This window comes from Oryctolagus cuniculus, chromosome 7 (assembly GCF_964237555.1).
Source record: "Oryctolagus cuniculus chromosome 7, mOryCun1.1, whole genome shotgun sequence".
NCBI lineage: Eukaryota > Metazoa > Chordata > Mammalia > Lagomorpha > Leporidae > Oryctolagus > Oryctolagus cuniculus.
The window spans coordinates 80,494,477-80,509,395 of NC_091438.1; the positions used below are offsets into that span (position 1 = coordinate 80,494,477).

Sequence of the window (14,919 nt, forward strand, 5' to 3'; positions counted from 1 at the left end):
CTTCTATTTCCATTTTCCATAACTCTTTTCACCTTGTGAAACTGAAACCATATTCATTAAACAATAATTTATGGGACCAGCATTGTGGCACAGTGGGTGAAGTCCCTGTCTGTGATGCTAGCATCTCACATGAGTGCTGGTTCTAGTCCCAGCTGCTCCACTTCTGATCCAGCTCCCTGTTGATGCACCTGGGAAAGCAGTGGAAGATGGTTCAAGTGCTTAGGTCCATGCACGCATGTGGAAGGCCCAGATAGAGCTCCAGGCTCCTAATTTTGGCTTGGCCCAGCCCTATCTGTTGTAGTCATTTGGGGAGTAAATTGGAGGATGGAAGATCTCTCTCTCTCTTACTCTGCCAACGCTTGTTTGGAAACTATCATGAGGAGCAGAAGCCTAAATCAGATGTATTATCTCAAAACCTTCTCAACAAATTTACGGGGCATCCTGAGTGCACATTTTCCTCCTTCCTGGCCAACAGGGCTGTGCATTTGTGTTATGCTCCGTATGTGCTGTGATCTGTTAAGCATGGCTTCTTTGCACCCAGCTGTATTTAGGAGGCTGGAATGCACTACAGACAACAAAGCTGCAAATAACAAACCCTTCAACTCTACCTCCCCTGCTGCTGGGTCCACATCAGAACATGCCCACTTCTTTAACTCACATCCCTCCATCCTGTGACCCTGTAAAGAGCGTCCTTTGGGCTTGAAGAACAATAACAGGTACTTTTGGTACTTTTAAAGAAATCTGATTTTACTGAAATCAGAGGTGATTTCTGGATTCTCGAATGTCCACCATTGGTTTTAGTCTGTGTCCCCGCAAACTGGCCGGATGTTACTGATAGTGAATAGATGGAGTTTACTTGTTTATTTTATTACTGTCGCTGTTTCAAATAGGTTTCATGGAAGATCGGGGGCTAAAAAAATGCTCTTACTTTGCCCCCTTTAATGGAAAGCCCCTTTCTTCACATCTTGCCCCATTGAAAATTCACTTGTATTCAATCTGATTTCTCAAACTGCTCTCAAAGATCTCTATTGATTTCCTAATTGCAAGATCAAAAGCCTTTTTTTCTACTTATTCTTTTTTGTTTCCTAAATTCTAGTTTTCTCGCTTACTTTCAGCCATCTGTCCCTCAGTATAGATATTCCCCCTCCATGGTTTTTCCCTCTTTTTTCTTTAAATTCTCTCCCTGCTCAACTCCATTCTAAAGGCTTTCACTTCCCACTGTATGCTTTACTCACAAATGTTTCTCCTCTATCCTAATCCTCTCTTCTACAATCAGGAATTTTATATCTGAAGATTCAACCAACTATGCATTGCAAATATTAGAGACAAAATTATTTGAGTACTGAATATATACAGCCTTTTTTCCTCTCATTAGTGCCTAAACATAATAACTATTTATGTAGCACTTACATGGTTTTAGGTATTATAATTTAGAGATGATTTAAAGTACATGAGAGGATAGTGTAGGGTATATACAAATACTCTGCCATTTTGTATAAAGGACTCAAACACCTGCCGACTTTGGTATCTGCAAGGTTCCTAGAAGCAGAACCTTGTGGACACTGAGGGACAACTGTGCCCAGTTTCCAAAGCTTACTCCTGCACCTGTACATACCACTGGCATCTCACTCCATATATATTCATAATGACTATTTTCTAATCTAGTGTTCAGAATGTGCATTGATATGGGTGTTGGTTTGTTTTAAAGCTTTTCAAGGCTATCATATCAAACAGGGTGGCAAAAGTCACTGAAACTTGTTCTCTCACAGTTCTAGAGGCTAGGAGTCCCAAATCAAGGTGTCAGGAAGACAATTCTGCCTCTGAAGGCTATAAAGGAGACTCCTTTCTTGCCTCTTCCTCACTTCTACTGATGGCCAGTAATCCTGCTTTCCCTGCACTTGTAACTGCATCACATCAACCTGTCATTCGTAACATGGCCCTCTCTGTGTGTCCGTCTCTAAATCTTTCTTGTTTCTCTTACAAATATACCATTTATTGGGTGTAGTACCCATCCTAATCCAGCATGATGGCATCTTTTCTTGAGTACACATGCAACTATTCTATTTCCAAATAAGGTCACATTCATAGGCACCAGGGATTCGAATTTGAGCATTTTGCTTGGTGTGGCCAGAGCAAGGGGACACAACTAACCTGGTACATTACAATAAGGTACATTTTTAAAAGGTTGATTAAAGCAGAACCAAAAAGATTTCATGAATACAGAACTTCTCTAAGCCTTTAATAAGCTAATGTGAATTGTACTTACTGGATGAAACTGCCAAGCTTTGCATGTGTTCCTTAAAACGCCATGTGTTGCAAACCTAACCCTACTTCAAGTGTTAGTGGTATTTGGAGGTGGGGTCTTTGGAAGGTGATTAGTGGTAGAAGAGATCATGAGAGCAGGGCCCTCATGATGGGACTAGTGACTACAGGAAGAAAAAGAGAGACCTGAGTTTGCAGGCTTCTCTCTCACCATGCAATGCCTCCCACCATGTTATAACACAGCAAGAAGGCCCGCACCAGATGCAGCCCTTCCATCTGGGACTTTGCTGCCACCAGAACTATAAGAAATATATTCTTTTCTTTAAAATTCTCCAGCTTCAAGTATTCTGTTGCATCAACATTAAGTATACTGGGCAGAAGTTTTCCCAACTTTTTTTTTTTTTTTTAAGATTTATTTATTTGAGTGTTCGCAGCCGCCGCCACGCCGCCGTCGCTCTCTAACGCCAGCGCCGCCTCTCGCTCGCCGAGCTCCAGCCGAAGGAGGAGGGGGGTAAGTAAGGAGGTCTTTATACCATGGCTCATACAAAGCAGACTACCGCAACAAATCGACTGGTGGTAAAGCACCCAGGAAGCAACTGGCTACAAAAGCCGCTCGCAAGAGTGCGCCCTCTACTGGAGGGGTGAAGAAACCTCATCGTTACAGGCCCGGTACTGTGGCACTTCGTGAAATCAGACGTTATCAGAAGTCCACTGAGCTTCTTATTCGCAAACTCCCCTTCCAGCGTCTGGTGCGAGAAATCGCTCAGGACTTCAAAACAGACCTGCGCTTCCAGAGCGCAGCTATTGGTGCTTTGCAGGAGGCAAGTGAGGCCTATCTGGTTGGCCTTTTTGAAGACACCAACCTGTGTGCTATCCATGCCAAACGTGTAACAATTATGCCAAAAGACATCCAGCTAGCACGCCGCATACGTGGAGAACGTGCTTAAGAATCCACTATGACGGGAAACATTTCATTCTCAAAAAATTTTTTTTTCTCTTCTTCCTGTTATTGGTAGTTCTGAACGTTAGATATTTTTTCCCATGGGGTCAAAAGGTACCTAAGTATATGATTGCGAGTGCAAAATAGGGGACAGAAATCAGTTATTGGCAGTTTTTCCATTTTCATTTGTGTGTGGATTTTTAATATAAATGCGGGGACGTAAAGCATTAATGCAAGTCAAAATGTTTCAGTGAACAAGTTTCAGCAGTTCAAATTTATAACAATTATAAATAAACCTGTTAAATTTTTCTGGACAATGCCAGCATTTGGATTTTTTTTAAAACAAGTAAATTTCTTATTGACGGCAACTAAATGGTGTTTGTAGCATTTTTATCATACAGTAGATTCCATCCATTCACTATACTTTTCTAACTGAGTTGTCCTACATGCAAGTACATGTTTTTAATGTTGTCTGTCTTCTGTGCTGTTCCTGTAAGTTTGCTATTAAAATACATTAAACTATAAAAAAAAAGATTTATTTATTTGAAAGATACAATTAGAGAGAGAGAGGAAGAGACAATGGGGGGGGGGGGAGAGGGAATCTTTCATCTGCTGTTTACTCCCCAAATGACCTCAATGGCCAGGGCTGGGCCAAGTTGAAGCCAGGAGCCTGGAACCCTATCCAGGCTTCCCACGTGGATGCGGGGACCCAAGCACTTAGACCATCTTCCACTGCTTTCCCAGGAGCATTAGCAAGGAGCTAGATCAGAAGTGAAGCAGCTGGGACTTGAACTGCTGCCAACATGAGAGCAGCTTACCCCACTGAACCACAATGCCAACCCCAGTTTTCCCAAATTTCTACCCCCACAAACACTCTTTGGCATGGAGCCCTTTGAAAGCCTAGTGTTCTGACAACAGACATTGCATATTCCGCACAAGTTCTTGTCCGATTTTCATGTACATATGAACCACCTGGGCATGGTGTGAAAATACACAGTCTAATTCAGTTAGGTTTCAGGTAGAGGTTGAGATTCTGTATTTCTCACAAGTTTCCTGGGGCTGCTAATTCTCCTGGTTCACAAACACACTGAGTAGCAAGCTTCTAAGACAAATTCTTTATTCCCGCTAATTATGTTTCTCTTCCTAAACTCTTTTTCCTAAATTGTTTTATTTTTTAAAATTTTATAGTAGCTCAATTCGCAATAGCTAAGATACAGAATCAATGCAGATGTCTATCAACTGAAGACTGGATAAAGAAGTTATGGTATATATACACTATGAAATACTATTCAGCGGTTAAAAAAAAAAGAAAAAGAAAATCCGGTCTTTTGTAACAAAATATCTGCCACTGGAAACCATTATACTTAGTAAAATAAGCCAGTCCTAAAAAGGACAAATACCACATGTTTTCCCTGATCTATGGTTGGAATGAAATTGACATTTTGAGACTCGATGACTGTTTATAGCCCTTGTCTCTACTGTTAAGGAACGATGTTTTTTTCTTCATACTATTTGTTGAACTCTTAGAGTAGGGTTAATACTATGAGTATAAAATAAACTGAAAATAGATCTTTGTAAAATTAAGAGTGGGAATAGGAGAGGGAGGAGGAAGAAAGGTGGGAGTGTAGGCAGGAGGGAGGGTAGGGTAGAAAGTATCACCATATTCCAAAGTCTGTATATACAAAATACATGAAATTTGTATATCTTAAATAAATTTATTTAAAAAATTATGTTAACATGTAGTAGTTGTACACTTTTTGTGGTACACTGGAATATTCCAACACATACACCCAGCATAAACCAAACCAGTCCCTAGACTTTATTTTCCTATCTTTTCTTTGTGTTTGGAGCCTACCAGCTCCTCTAGCCCTGTTCTTTAAACTGTAATTTTCTATCTCAGCCAATGACATTATTACCCACCTAAATACTCAACTGGAAATTTTGGCATGAAATTTCCTTTCTGTTACTCCTCCCCTCACCTCCAATTCAACTTATTGCCAATGTGTTTTTATTTGTTCCTTGAATCCAATCAACCATCTCCATTTCCATTATTTTAGTTCAAGTCTTTAGTATTTTTTCATGAACTGTAAGTAGCTCCCCAACCCATCTTCTTGCTTTTAAACTTTGTCACTCTAAACTGTTGCTAGCATAGACTTAATTGGATGGACATCTCACATTGAAATTTACATTGAGGGCCAGGAGTTTAGCCAAGCCCAAGTTCTACATTGGAAAACCTGGATTTGTGTCTTAGCTCTGGCTCTAGCTCCTGATTACAGCTTCCTGGGAGTACAGATTCAGTGAAGCAGCAGATGATGGCTCAAGTACTTGGGTCCCTGCCAGCCATGTGGGAGACCTGGACCATTTCTACTTCCCAACTTAGGCGTCTTCTAGCTTTGGCTGTGTTGTCAGCATTTGAGAGTGAACCAGAAGCAAGGAGTGCTCTCTTGCTCCCTCTTTCCCTCCTTCCCTCTCTTCCAAATTAAAAAAAAAAAAAATTGTGTTTTTAAAATTGACATACTACCACCCACCAAATAAAATCCCAACTTCTCAGCACTGAGACATTCCAAGACCTGCAAAACCTGACCTCAGCATATTTTGTTCCCACTACCAATTCATGATAGAGCATATGCTGTGGTCACACCATGCTGTTCACTCTGCCCTGAACACATCATGCATACTCTTTTTTCCAGATCTTATTCAAACTCCTCCCTGGCCATTAACATTCTGCTATCTTCTTTGCCTGGCGAAGATCTCCCATTATAGAAGTCTAATTTAAATAGCATGTCCTGGGACCCACATTGTGGTGTAGTGAGTAAAGCCACCGCCTTTGATGCCAGCATACCATCTGAGCACCAGTTTGAGTCCTGACTGCTCTACTTCCAATCCAACTCCTGACTAATAGCCTGGGAAAAGCAGGGGAAAAGGCCCAAGTGTTTGGACCCCTGCTATTCATGTTGGAGACACAGAAGAAGCTTCTGGTTCCTGGCTTCAGTCATCTGGGGAGTGAACCAGCAGATGGAAGACTCTTTCTCCCTCTTTCAAAAAAAATTAATAAATCTCAAGAAAAGCATCTCCTTTGCTAAATGTTCCCCAATTAGAATCTCTACTGCCTCTATGTCCCCTCAGCATTTTTGTTCATAGCTATGTTTATAGTATCTTTAATGTTGTCCTATAACCATTTGTACACATGCTTTTCTAACTAGCTCCCAAGGGCAGCAATTATTCATAGTTCACAGTAGGTGTTTGTTTATTCCTTGATTCATTTTCAAAGTACCCATCATATTTTTGATAAGTAACCAGGCAAATGATGGTATTGGATAGAAGAGAGTCAAATGACCACGGGTTCTTTCCAAAGTGTAGAGACTAGGGCACATGAATGGGAAACCTACTGAATCATAACTTCAAGGGGAAGAGAACACAGAATCTAATTTCTGTCAAGAAATTCAGGTTATTCTTAACAGGCTCCAGTGTGAGAATCACTGCCTAGAATTTTTAAATGAACAGTTCACTGATACCTATGTGTTCCACCAATGAACTGATTCTATTCTTAAGGACTCTCCAGGGTCTACAGTTTGATCTTTAGATCTTATAAAAGGGATGGCTAACATTTTTCTGTAATAATAGCATGGCCAAAATGAGAGCTTAAATTATGATTTTAGCTAGATATACTTCACCATGGGCATAGTAAACAGGCAAAACCTCCCTTTCAGGCCAAAAAAGGGAGAGTAATTTTAAAGTGAGGACATAGCTTTCCTCATGGGCATTGTCTACCTCACAGAAAAACCACTATCAGAACATACTTGAGTTATAGCCTTCTAGTTTAGGCTACCAAAGATTAGAGAAGAGACCTGAGCATCCCCCTAACTTGCACCCTCCTAAAGGTTTCCTCTTGTCTGCTTTAACAAAAACCAGGAGGAAGAAAAAGCTAAGCATCAAAAGCAATGTAAGATAGGTAGCAAGCCAATTAATGGCTGCTTTGCACAGTGATCTGCCATCAAGGAGACCCAACAGGCCAGTCCACTGCAATGGCGTTTTATGTGGAAAGCCAGGACTTCAGCAGAAGTCAGCTTATGAAGAGCCCTGGCAGCTCTGCCAGCCAAGAGTTGGGTCATTGGAAACAGAACTGCCCTGGAGTCAAAGGACTTCAGGTCAGAGCTGCAGGCTTTGTTGGCTCTAAGATGAAAAGCCCTCCACCCTGCCCAACTTCCAAAGTAACCACTGCTATTGAGAGGATGGCCAAGTACGGTCAGCAACATTGCAGGCAGAACTGGAAATTTCCTGTTAAGAGATGCCACCTGCCTTTACCTGGCCAGCTCTCCTCCCAGGCCAGCTAGGTAATAGAAGTCAACAGGGTGCCTCCTTTAGGATGTACTCCACGTGAGGGATAGATAGGTCTGGGCCTCAGAACTGGCAAGGCCTTAAAGCCCACCTGATTATTATCAGGCCCCTTCTGTCAGTTTCTATTTGCTTCTCAATTGGAAAACTCAGCCGTGGTTTAGACACCGGCTTTCTTAGGTCCTTTAATAATGACTCTGTCCTTTATTCTAGACCCTGTCTAGCCCACTTGGGGTTTCATTCCTTTGTAATCACACCTTCTACTCTTACATCAATAGCTCTATGCCTGACTCATAAGTATTGATGGTTTTCTTCCCCCACTTATCGTTGTATGATTGTTCAGAATTTTTCTACAGATAAACTCCTCTACCCACAAGAGATGAGCAGTCTTTCTCCCAGTCTTGGCTGGGATCAGCTTCGCAGCCTCCCTCTCCTCAGTAGTGATCTCAGGAACAACTCTCAACAGTTACGAGAGGAGCTCACTAGGTCCACTGAGACCTCAGCTGATGTCATCCAAGCTCTCCAAAGCCCCAACACCTAACAGGCATGGTACTACAGAACAGACTGACCTTAACAGTGTTGTTATTGTGATAGCCAGTCAGGCCACATAAAACCATACCCATCAGTCTTCACTAGGGTCCAGACCCCTCTGTTTTCTCTTCTCTATGAAATCCTCTCATTACTGGGTTAATGCCACTCTTAGGACCATTTGCTGTTATTCTCATCCTGGCTTTTATATTATCCTGTCTGTTTAAGTGTTTACAGGAGGTGCTAATGGAACGAACCAAAGCCTTCACCAACCAGGCGGTCAACCAAATGCTGCTACAGGGATATACCTGGCTCCCCACCCAGGAGATCATGGCTGAGGCATTGCCCCATGCCAGTGGAGACTAACTCGTCCCCCCATGTCAGCACATAAAGACAGATCATTGTCCCTCTACCCCTCCTGGACTTTTGGAGCTGATGTAATCCCATACAACACTTGCTTTACAAAAAAACAAATGGGGGAATGTCAGTAAAATGGAGCAGTCTTTGTGGCAGGATTTACATCCCAGACACCATCCTAGGCTCTAGCCCCCACCACCATTGCTGAAAGCCAGGTGACCAGATGGCCCAACCACAAGTGTCAGCTCCACCCCTACCCTAATGGGATTCACTGCTCCTACTTCCCTGCCTGCCCCAGCAAAGGTTTAACAGGATCTGCTTCCTGCACACGTGCTATCTCTCTCCAGATTTCTTTCTTTCTTTCTTTCTTTCTTTCTTTCTTTCTTTCTCTCTCTCTCTCTCTCTCTCTCTCTCTCTCTCTCTCTCTTTTCTCTCTCCCTCCCTCCCTCCCTCTCAGACTCTCCCTTCCTTTTTTCCCTGGCCTATCAGGCTTGCCCCACCCAACAATAAACCTTTCCTCAAAAAAAAAAAATTTTTTTAAATGTAAGTTCTCCCAAAGTTGAAAACTATATAAAGCAATGAAAAAAGATCAAGAAAGCATATATATCATCAATAAAGAACAAAAATAATAAAAAGACTATATGCTGAGTCTTTGGAACAGAAAACTCACTGTTGAGCCTATGATAATTCTTCCTACCATTTTCTGGCCAATAAAAATTAAAAGCATGTATATGCTGATTATTTCTGCACAGCTAAGCTATTCAAGTTAACACATTTTTCTGAGATAGAATTTCTTTTTAACATTCTTTCTCTTTTCTGTGCAGTACTTAAAGCCAAATGATTCCTAAATCACAGTTGAAATCACCTGTTTGTTGCTACTGAGACACAAGCAACAACCAAAGGCCATCTTGATACCTTTGAGAGCTAAATGAAAGTTAAATTTGTCACATTCTTTTCCATGCTGCACACTTTCAGAGTTTCATAAAATTTAAAAAAAAAATCCACATAATTAGTTTAGCTTTACCAGAAAAAAAATGAATGACAAGGTCAGGCTCCTGACCTTTCAGTAAATTAGAGAAGATTGCCATAAATTGCACAATATAATGAAACACCAATTTGCATATTTGCTGCTATATTAAAAGGGATCAGTTTTAGCTCGCAAAGCAGAACAAACAAAAACATGCATTTTAATAACTCAAATTACTCCCAGGAAGTGACCCTCAGCAGAAAGCCTGATTATCACTACTTAATTAGAAGCCTTGGAAATCTAAATCCTCCTTTAAATCCTATTCTGGGTACAGTGAAAGATGAAGCCATGAGTTTTGTCTAAGATTCAATATTTACTCTTTACTAATATGTTTGCTGGAGAGACTTCCCAAGCATTATAAAGACATGCGAGAAAAAATTTAATATTCAAAGAAAGAGTGCACAAAACCTGTGTTGGCTTGCAGGTGCAAAGCAATTAACAAGCTGGCATTTACAGTACTTTTAATTAATTAATTAAAAATGCAAAGCTGACTTTCATTTCTTTAAATGTTTGAACATTTTATCCATCAATAATAAAGCACTACATGCTGCTGGGTGACAACATCTGGTAAATGAAAAAAAGTTAGTCCGGTCTCAAAGTAAGTGAAGAGGGATTTGGAGTTTGCTGTTGGCCCCTCCTTTTCCCCACTCCCCCACCCCCGAATGCTATTAAACTTCACGTCAAACGAGGGGGAATGGCCTACTGCCTTCTCTTGATCATAAACTAAGAGTGACAATATTTGATGTGACATGTTAACCTTGGATGAGAATGAAAACAACACAGTTTATTACAATTATATTCTCCATTAAGGACTTGCCACTCTGTTTCCTTGGGAGAGAAGAGTTGTTTGGAATTGAGGCCAGGCACCTCCATCTTGTTTATAAAGGTTAAAAACATAATTAGCAAAGGGAATTTCAATAATTTCCAAAAGAAGTGGGTAATGGCTCCTAATATAATACTGCTGTGATTCATTTTACAGCTGGACGCTGCACGAATGGCTTCGTGATTCCCCATGAACACATTTTTTGGTCAGTACATATTTAAAAACAACACCGTTAATGTACTTTAATTAAAACATAAATACTACAGTGCTACCTCGGTAGGCATTCACTCAGCTGGAACTAACTGTATTTGCTTAATCTACAATTTTAGATGTATTAGCAAAAATAAATGTTGGTGAATGTAAGAGCCTGATTACATATCTTGGGTAAATTGGTGATAATGAGTCAAGAGACTTTGTGTTCATTCACATATATTAGAATAAGAATCATTATGAAATTAAAGCTAAGATTAATCCTGCTAATGACACCACAGAGCATCTGGGAATAAAATAACCCAGATGTCAGATTCACTGTGCTACTGTGCTGCTATTTGATAGAGTAACCCTTGAAGTGTTCTTCTAAGGCACATAGCTGCTACCCCCCCAGTCCCCGCACTTGAAATGCAAATGAGTGACAAGATAGTCTAATAATGAGAGCAGATTCTAGCAGTAAAGAAAATGAATAAATTAAAAAAAACACCACTCTGCACCACTGATAAGAACAAGCAGCAGGCACCCTGATGTCCTCAATTAGGGTGGATGACATCTGCTGAGCATTTCTCTCTAATAAAGCCCTCACTCGGTATTCCAAAGCACACGATTCTAACACTGTTAACATTTTAATGTCCTGGGCGTGCATGGTAACATTAATTACAAGATGATTTGGATGACTTCTGAATCTCTTTTATGTCTTCGGCAGAAGAGAACACAGCATCGCAGCTTTGATATCATAAATAAAATGGGGACGCCTGCCAGGCATGAAAGGTATCCTGAAGTCACTCGCATCTGCTGTGTTATCCTGAACCTCTGTAGCCGGGCACAGAGCATCCTCTGGGCATTTACCGAGGGTCAGCAGCTATGCATTTTAGGAGGAAGCTACGTGGCTCTCAAGGATTTTTTTCCTTTATGCTAGAGGTGAACAATTTGTTGCTGTTTTTAATTCCTAATGAGCTTAAAGTCCAATTAATATTTTTCTAAGCACAGTTTGCCTTCCTAATAGCTATTTTCATGAGCTATGGCAAGTGTCACCGGGGCTTTCTTGTTTGTTGCCTGGGAAAGGGTGTCGTTTCTCCCCTTATTCAACAGACCAATAGACGACATTGGTACCACGGGGACCCTGGCTGGGGAATGAGACAAAGGGACTCAAGATAGAAGACATTTGTTGGGTCTCCTACTATACAATTACCATCACCTATGAAAAAATACTATCAATTCCCCTTTACAGGCGAGGAAACTGGGGCACAGTGAAATTATATAACTCGTTTGCAAGCTATTAAACATCTAATAAGAAGCAGAAGCAGGAATTGAATGTCTATCAGATGGAGCCCAAGTCCCTGAATCCATTATTCTCCACTATTCCTGCAGCACTTGCCAGTGTTCAGTCTCATCCCCCTGGGCATGGGCTGGGCTATGTTTCCCTGTCCTCCTTCCAAGTTACCACAGCCATAGAAACCAATGAAATGCCATCGGCTCACCCTGCCCCTACAAGATTAGGATGGGAGTCTCAGCCCGAATATGAGGAAGACTGGGAGAAGGGCTCACAGCCCTAGTAATGGGTATGAAGAGGGAGCCAGAAATGAACCTTTGCTACTCTGGCCTCTGAGACTCTGAGGAGGGTGCTTACTGCAGCATAACCTAGCCCATTTGGATGGGTACAATACTACACCATGGCAAAAGCCAAGGACAAATAATCAAAATCCCAAACAGGCCTCAGGAATGGATGAAGATGGATAAGAAAAGTACAAGTAAGAGAAGAGACAGCAGTGGCAATTAGCCTAGCAAGTTAACACACTTATATCCCACATCATAGTGCCTAGGTTCAATTCCCAGCTCCAGCTCCTAACTCCAAACTTCTGCAAAGCAGACCTGGGGAGACAGTGAAGACGGCTCAAGTAATTAGATTCCATCCTGGACTGAATTCCTGCCTCAGCCTGGCCGCAGCCGTTAGAGGCATTTGGAGAGTGAAACAGCAGATGGGAACTTGCTCACTCTCACTCATAAATAAATAAATATTTTTCAAAAGTAACGGAATATTTGAATTAAAATGGAGCCCAAGAACTCTTAAGAGAAAGATTGAAATGTAATTAACCCTAGTGGGCAGCACTTCTATCATAATATGTATGAATGGCTCCCCCTAGAGTTTTGCAGTGCCCAGCCGGCAAGATCATGTTCAGTGGCCCTGTCATTTCTAGCCCTGCTAGTTGGGGAATGTGGCTTAGAGATTAAGCTAGATTTGCAGCTTATGATGTGTATAGAATTTGTAACTATAGCCAGTGAGCAAATACCCAGCACAACAAAGAATTCAAAATTTTGGAAACAATTTATAAGCAAATCTGTATCTTACAGGCAGAGAGACAGAAAAAAAGGAAATGGGGGTAGGGAGTGTAGAGAGAGATCGCCCATCTGCTGATTTACTCTCCACATGCCTACAATGGTTGGGGCTGGATGAGACTGAAACCAGGAGCCAGGAACTCAATCCAGGTCTCCACATGGGTGAAAGGACCCCATGTACTTGAGCCATCACCTGCAGCCTCCCAAGATGTGCATGAACAGGAAGCTGGAATCAGAAGCAGATCCAGGCACTCCAAAACAGGATACAGATATCTCAAGTGGCATCTTAATTGCTAGGCCAAAATTTTTTTTTTTTTTTTTTTTTTTTTTTTTTTTTTTTTTTTGGACAGGCAGAGTGGACAGTGAGAGAGACAGACAGAGAGAAAGGTCTTCCTTTTTTTGCCATTGGTTCACCCTCCAATGGCCGCTACGGCTGGCGCGCTGCGGCCGGCGCACCATGCTGATCCGAAGCCAGGAGCCAGGTGCTTCTCCTGGTCTCCCATGCGGGTGCAGGGCCCAAGCACTTGGGCCATCCTCCACTGCACTCCCGGGCCATAGTAGAGAGCTGGCCTGGAAGAGGGGCAACCAGGACAGAATCCGGCACCCTGACCGGGACTAGAACCCGGTGTGCCGGCACCGCAAGGTGGAGGATTAGCCTATTGAGCCACGGCGCCAGCCTACGCCAAATTTTCATACCATCAGCAGCAAATTTCTTGGGGCACTTGGCCATGGGTCAAAACTAATTCTAGATATAACAGATTACTGTTGGGAGACCAAAGAGAAACAATGTAATGCAGTCACAAACCAGAATGTTTTATTCAAATGTGAAAAGACAAAAAGACCCTGTGGTTTTTCATATTTGACACACTGTGGTGTGGATTTGTACCCAGGAAAGGGTTATTTGGAAGAAAACAGAAAATAACACACAGCAATAGACAACACACAAACCTTCAGAGTCTCTCATCCCCCTTGTGTCTCTTTTCCAGCTCTGTTTAGACTATTGCAGTGAAAAATTCCAATTCTCTGTGTCAAGGGGCTGACAGCTGGCCAGAACAACAGGTTCAAAGGCCCCAGCCACTTACCAAAGGTTCTCAAGGATTATCCCTCAAAGTTGCAGGGCTGGTGAACTGAATGAAGAATCTATGAGACTAAAACAATTAACAGAACTTCCTAGAACAGAGCCAGCCTGGGTCTTAAGCAGACAAACCACACACAGCTGCAACATCGTCTCTCACTGCAGCACAGTCCAAAGACTGCATTTACTCAGGGAGCATTGAAGAGGATGTGCAGTGAGCAAATCAGTCCCTGTTTCTGGCATCCCAGTCCTTCCATCCGCTTCTGCTTACAAGAATGCTGGTTGGTATGAGCGGGACATCTAAGAAAACTCTTGATTTGGAGTGGGCAACCTCCCTAAAACAAATGGTACAAAATAGCTCTGAAAATTCCAAAGACACAAGGGTGAGCTGTGCTTCGATCCACAGCCATTCTCTAGTCCAGCAGCTCCCCAAAGAGAATGGATCACAAGGTTCACGCTCTGGAAGATGAGGTCACCTGATGCAAGCAATTGTGAAGCCCACTCTCTGTGTCGCCTTGAGGTTCCGCCCTACCCTGCCTTTGCGTGGACTTCCACAAGCACGCAGTGAGCACCCACTCATCTTGCAAGAAGCAACTCAAGCATCCAGAGGAAGCCTGAACAGGTCCATTCAAGCAGAGGAGAGATGGCCTGTTAGGCTCTGCACCCCTCTCATCCCACTAAACTCACTCTACTGTGTAACAAGATCACACTTCTGCCTCCTCTATTGGACTGCAATGGCCTGGGGATAGAGATGATGTTGGTTTCCACCGCTCTGACAAGGTGCCTGCCACATGGGGGCACTAGATACCTCCTTCCTGAAAGAGCGACTTGGATATTGATAGCAGGTGGCAGTCAAGATGCCAGGCCAACCTAGAAGATAAATAATGCCTTATATTTTCTTATCCGGTGCCTATGAACTATTTCAACTAACAAACATCGAACACTTTATGTGTCCCTTTCCTAGGGCTTCTACACCACCTTCATACCTTCCCAGGTCCCTTTTTAGTTTCTCAGTAAAGTATCCT

The 14,919-nt window shown here is 42.2% G+C and overlaps 1 pseudogene; it reads left to right on the plus strand.

Moving 5' to 3' along the window:
- Positions 1-2,781: 2,781 nt before the first annotated feature.
- LOC100356985 (histone H3.3A-like) lies at positions 2,782-3,734 on the plus strand (annotated as a pseudogene).
- Positions 3,735-14,919: the final 11,185 nt, after the last annotated feature.